Below are 6,688 nucleotides of genomic sequence, written 5' to 3'. Positions count from 1 at the left end.
ACTATAAAATCAAATTTTTTATAGCTAATTCTAATATTATAATCAGGAAGAAACTTTATTTTTTATTGTTGGCTAAAAGTTATGCAATTGGTAAATTTATTTTTCGTAAGTTATGTTATAATTACTTAGATAAATCTAAAATTCCGAGGTTCTGATTATTTGGAAACTTTATTTTTAACTATAAAATTTAATTTTTTATACCTACTTCTAATATTATAATCAGGAATTTTTTATAGGAGGTCCGGACTACGAACTCAAACATTCTGGTTAGTAAGAAACTTGATAATTCTGAATTTTTGTACAGGTAACTAACTAATAATTCAGCGGCCAGATACATTATATTGATTTGCCATTTTGGAAACTTTTTATAAATAATTAGGATGATTCAAGAAGACAATAATCGTCTGCTTACGTTTATTTATAAACGAATTAGTTCTAAAATTCTATTTCGGCTGCTTAATTATCATCGATATTAAAATTGAGTGTCGGTTTTTAAAAGATTTAACCTGAATTGTGCAATTGCTGGTTAGATTATCTGGAGAAAAAAAATCGTATCCTTTTATGGTCAAAAAGGCCTCCTTCTTCTTTTCAGGACTTGTATTGCTTGCGAAATACCGTCAAAACGAATTCTACTCTTGCTTTTTCTTCCATGGTATAATTTGTTAAATTAATTTCTCCACTTATAAATAAACCGATTTGTTAAAACCATTAAAAAGTGGTGAGAAATTAATTTCAAACGTAATATAATAAAACCAGCTGTCACTTATGCAACCAACATACTCGTACTAATTACTTATAATTGGTCGGGTACTTCTGCAATTGAACCTGTTTGTTTTTACCCCGGTTAAAATATTTTACGTTCATTTATCCCATCCAGTTGAAAACTAATCTCTTTTAAGCCCATTCATTCAATCCATGGACGACCAAGTATGACTTTCCCTGTATATCTATCTATTTATCCTACTTATCTATCAATCTGTCTTTCTACTTTTCTATCTATCTACTCATCTCTCCCACTCAGTCTCTTTTTCTTCCTTACGTTCCATTAATGTACATACATATAAATCTTTTTGTTCGTATATACAGAGAGAAAGAGTGAGAAGCTGTGGCTGATTGAGCGCGTGTGTAAGTGTGAATAAATCACATAGAAAATAACTTCATCTCTCTTCCTAAATGATACAAAATAGGGTCGTGTTTTTTTCATAAACCAAAAATCTATTAATTGGCTAAAAGGAAAATAAAATTTCCTCTAATAGAAAAAAAGTTATGCCTATTTTTAGATAATACCCCATTACATAAATTAAACATGCAATTTTTTATGACACTATATACATACAAAGGCAACAAGCGAGAATGTACGCAAATAGAAAACAGTTCAATTTAATCCGTTCCGGGACTTTGTCGCAGGTACTTCACAGAGTACGCCTGAACAATAAACAATTGGCAGTGAATTTCTTGATTATTTTGATTTCCTTTTGGGCTTTGATACAATCAAGCCCCCCAGCTTATTGTATGCAAATAATGTTCGTTTTATGTAAAATATTCTTTTGAATTCAAGGTATTTTTTTATTTTTAAAATCAATAAAACATGTTAGTCCACAACTTTTATGACGTCAAAAAATGACGTCATGAAAAAATTCTATGGCGTAGATTACTATTAAGAATCTATGTATGTACAAAAAGATCGCAATGCTTGCAAAATTGCAATTGCAAAATCGATTACAATACTATTAGTACAATTTATTTCAAATTTATTAACAAAAAAATAATATTTTTTGAAAGAACAGACTGTAACCTTAACAACATGTACATAGTATTTATTTATAAGTTCTGATATTTGTAAAAAAAAACTTTCCAACATCAAATTGGCCTGTTTTCTTATTCGACGTATTATGATAAAGAAAGGCATGTATTTATTTTGTTACTTGTAACGTGATTTTCATGTTTGCAATTATTTATAAATTTATGACATTGTTTTTGTAAGTCCTAAACAAAAAATGTGTATTTCTTCTGGAATTACTACATTGTTAATCGTTTTTTGCCATTGTAGCGCCTTGAGAAAGACTAAATATATATACATTCATTAGAGTTCGTGGTCCGATTGAAGGAATAACTTTTTTTAATTAATTAATTTGTATGTAAGGTATTGGTTGAGATAAAGAAGTCAGTGTCACGATCGGGATTCGAACCCACGACCCTCGGCTAGATACGCCGCTGCTCTACCACTTGAGCTATCGTGACTTCGATCCCCTCGGGCACTAACGTCACATCTCAACCTCACCTTTTGAATTTTCCCTCCTTTTTGCCATTTTTCAAATGTCGTGTAATCGATCCTCGGCGACAAATGAAATGGCCACGGAGAGAGTGAATATATACTTTATTTTACATATTAAATTCATTAGAGTTCGTGGTCCGATTGACCGAATAACCTTTTTCAATTAATTAATCTCTATGTAAGGGTGAGATAAAAAAGGAGGGAAAATTCGAAAGGTGGGATTGAAATGGGAAGTTAGTGTCCGAGTGGATAGATGTCGCGATAGCTCAAGTGGTAGAGTAGCGGCGTATCAAGCCGAAGGTCGTGGGTTCGAATCCCGCTCGTGACACTGACTTTTTTATCTCAACCAAGACCTTACTTAGAGATTAATTAACTAAATATATAAAAGCTTGGCAATAAGACAAAACCTTGCTGTTTATCTTGACCACAAACCCGATAACTCAGAGCGTTGAATTAACTGGTTGATAAACGACATCGCTGAATAAAATGTAATGAAAGTTGACAAATTAGTAGGATTTTGAGAGGAGACGATCTTGTTTACTTAATTCAGGTTTAGATACTTTCTAATAATTTCTTGTTGTAATTTGTACAAATAATATTAAATAATTTAATTCAATAATTTTATATTATTTGTAATTAAATGCTTAAGCTGACATACTAAAAAAGATGTATACATTCACTATATTAAAGTATACAAACTATTTTCGGTATTGGTATGTCATATCACTCGTTAGGAAAAAGCAGTTCGATTTTATTTCCTAAACCGGAAGTACAAATTAATTTTTAAAACCCGTTATTTAATTAAGTGACGATAAAATTTAGCGGAAACGGGGGGAAATAATGTTCATAGCCGAGGCAGGGCGATAAAACGGGTCGTAAATATCTGAAACACGGCGACAAACGGATTAAAATAGGAAAAAATAATTCTCCTTAGTTGACTTTTGAGAAAAATTACGTTCATCATTAAAAAGATGATGGTTTAATAGCGATTACATTTTTAAAAAATCTCATTTTTAAAAATAGCCCTTCTGCATCCTAGGCTAATTTATCGGCGGTTGAATTTTAAAACCTCCTTTAATTTTCCTCAAGATATTCTTATTACTCAAAATATTCTTTAGTGCCTGAGATTTGTTGAATGTAATTTTGCTTCGGACATGGGTCGTTTGAGGGAGTAACAAAACGCCACGGCTGAATTTGGATTTGAAAACGGAGGAAAAGTAGGTCGTAATTTTTTTTTTTTTTTTTTGTGATTGCCGTGGAACAGTGTCTAAGGTCAAATTTGTCCGGAACCGATGCCGATCTCGTTTTCGACCCGGGAGAGAGAGAAACCGACCGTGAGGAATTAAGATTCTCTGGAGAATAGTTTCGCTTTGATTTTCCAAGTCGTAAAAATATTTTTTTCTAAAAATCATATCATATATTTTCAACGCGCGTTGTCCCACGTGTGAAAGGTTGTCAGAGGGGAATTAATCCTTTATCAACCCACTTCACCCCCCCCCGTTTTGAAACGTTACGACATCTATGTAAATTAGGTGAGAAGAAAGACAATGAAAATTTATGTTACGAAACATGTCTCTTTTATGAGAAAATTACCTCGCCTTCTGCATTGTATTTTAAATATAAAGCAGAGCGCATCAATCAAAGTGCATATAAGCAGTACACAACATGGCCATATACAACGATGATTCGATCTGCAGATTGTGTAACGAGGAGGAGGAAACAGCCACCCATACCATTTTCGAATGCGAAGCTCAATGGAGATTTAACCTAACATACGAAAAAAAAATCTAGGGAATGTAAGTGCAGGGACAGTCAATGGCCTGATACTTCTAAGAAGTAGGATTGAGTCTATTGCACTGAACTAGGAAGGTACAATAAGCCATAAGGCTGCAGTGCCTGGGGAGGACCAACTCCGCTTCCCAGTATCCTTATTACTAGAGCTGTGATTTATATGCAATAAAAACAGACAAATATGCACATATATATGTAAATATATTTGGTAAAAACTGCAATTTAATACTGAAAATATGCGAAAACTGCCATGAGAAAAAAATAAGGAAACATTAAATTAAAGCACATAATTGGAAAGAGAAACAGTGGCAAGAGGAACATCNCATTAAATTTTGACGTGCCAAATACCGATATGCCGGATATGTAAAAAAATATGCAGTTATAACCCACTTATGCAAAATTTTCATTTATGGCAATATATGCGCAAATATTCAAAATAAATATAGCTTAAATTGATTTCAAATGCTTCAAAACATATACAGTTTGTTAAAACTGGATATTTTAGTTAACCAGGAAAAATATGCAAATGCATATATTTCACAGCCCTAATTATTACCATACCATACCCTACCATGCATATAAGCAGCCTATTTATCCATTGACTAAAAAGTAGGTTTTTCTTTTTCCCGCTTAACGTATCTTTTCAATAGTACAGATAATTTAAATGCAGTTTCTTTTTTAATAGTCAACCGTTAGAAAACCGCACTGTAATATTTTCATCCAGGCCAAACAAATCTCGGTGCACGCCCACAGAATTGGATAATTCAGGACCATTTGGCTTTCTCCAAGGTAGCTGAATACATTGTTGTGTAGAAGCTAATTCCATGTTGCTAATCTTATAAGAATCGGATTCCGACGGTTTGAAATGAAATCACAAATAGAAATGAGGTCTCATTTCGTAAAGATGTAAATAATAACAACTGTGAAAGGCGATTTCTTCAATCTATCGAAAGTGTATCGAGATTGTACTGTGAACTATTTATCCAGCGAGTAAATATGATGATGTATAATATATCATTCCAAAGGCGGTTTTTATAATTTTCTTCCTCGTTTCTTCAGGATTTCACCTTCCGCAAGACCTGTTTCTCCCTTGCAACCCCCCCCGGGTTCGCCCAGAGATTAATATCTTCCATGCGTGTTCGCAGAGTTTTGCGCCCCGACATTAATTTATGTACAATTTTTTTTCTCCCCCTCCCGCCGCGGACCTGGGCGACCGGTTGTGAACGGTACAATGTGTGAGCGTTCATTGACAAGTGGGCTCCTAGGTGGGGAAACGGGCTGACCCACTAATCCTTCCCTCCATCTACTTGAATGGGAATCGCATCAATTAACCCTGGGATTAATACGCAAGATAATCCAAGCTATTTACGTCCGTGCTTGTCCTTTCCAAACGTCCTTCCTAACCCTTCTCGTTATAGGGAAATACTAAATTATTTTTCCTTCTTGGTACATGTATGCCCTACCTGAACTCCACACTATGTGTGGTCTATTTTATAACATATATTTTTTATTTTACAAAAAAAACCCAACGCTTAAGTGGCGAAGGACTGAATGGAAATCACCTGCATTAATACATTTTCCCCTAAGAGGATCTTTAAATTACATTTTCTGCAGCCTTGCCATTAATACGACGAAACAAATTAGTTTCTGGTTTTAAATAACATTTCCTGTTATTATTTGTTGTTAGATTTAAAAACAACTTCGAGGCTAAACTGAAAATACTAATAAAGAATTACAATATTTGTTGGTCAAGCAAAAAGGTTAATTTATTGCACAACCTAAAAATAAAAGTAGTAAATTACGCAGCTAAAAAATCTAACCTAACCTAGCCAATCCTTAACCCGTATCCAAATTCTAACCGTACCTAACCAAACCTTACACTAAACCTATTTAATTAAATAATTTGATTTAATTTTACATTTTTCTTATAAAATATAATAAGTAAGTAGAAAATTACGCGTTAGATTGACAGTAAAAAGGCAGGATACTGAACACGTTCGTCATAAATATAATCACTAGGCGCCATTTTGTCTTAAGACGCCTGAATACCTAGCGTTTTTCTTCTCTTTACGGAAAAACATTGAATGATGATTATGTAAAATAATCCGTCCCTAACTTTAACCCTAACCCTAACCTGACCGCAAACCTAATCCTACCTAACCTAACCATCCCATCCTTAACCCGTACCCAAATTCTAACTGTACCTAACCAAACCTTACCCTAACCCTAGTCAATAAAATAATTTGATTAAATTTTATATTTTTCTAATAAAATATAATAAGTAAGTAGAAAATTATGCGTTAGATTGACAGTAAAAAGACAGGATACTGAACATGTTCGTTATAAATATAATCACTAGGCGCCATTTTGTCTTAAGACGCCTGAATACCTCGCGTTTTTCTTCTCTTTACGGAAAAACATTGAATAATGATTATGTAAAATAATCCGTCCCTAACTTTAACCCTAACCCTAGCCCTAACCTACCCGCAACCCTAAGCCTACCTAACATAACTATTCCTAACCTAACCTAACCCATTCCTTGATTTTATTGTAACTTTAGAGTATATTTTATTTTAACAAATCTACTAACTAAATAGATTACTGTACGATTGGCCATTTATT

The 6,688-nt window shown here is 33.4% G+C and overlaps 1 protein-coding gene across 1 annotated transcript in view; it reads left to right on the top strand.

Annotated features, from left to right (window-relative positions):
- The first annotated feature begins 236 nt into the window (after positions 1-236).
- Positions 237-6,688, top strand: part of LOC106665151 — a 61,166-nt gene continuing 54,714 nt past the window's right edge. The window contains exon 1 of the mRNA XM_024226346.1: positions 237-266. The gene's annotated coding sequence lies outside the window, so the exon portion shown is untranslated. The remainder of the gene's footprint in view (positions 267-6,688) is intronic.

Source organism: Cimex lectularius, unplaced genomic scaffold, assembly GCF_000648675.2.
Source record: "Cimex lectularius strain Harlan isolate CLEC.00 unplaced genomic scaffold, Clec_2.1 scaffold80, whole genome shotgun sequence".
Lineage (NCBI taxonomy): Eukaryota > Metazoa > Arthropoda > Insecta > Hemiptera > Cimicidae > Cimex > Cimex lectularius.
The sequence above is the reverse complement of the archived record's forward strand: the minus strand, read 5'-3'. Positions and strand labels throughout refer to the sequence as shown.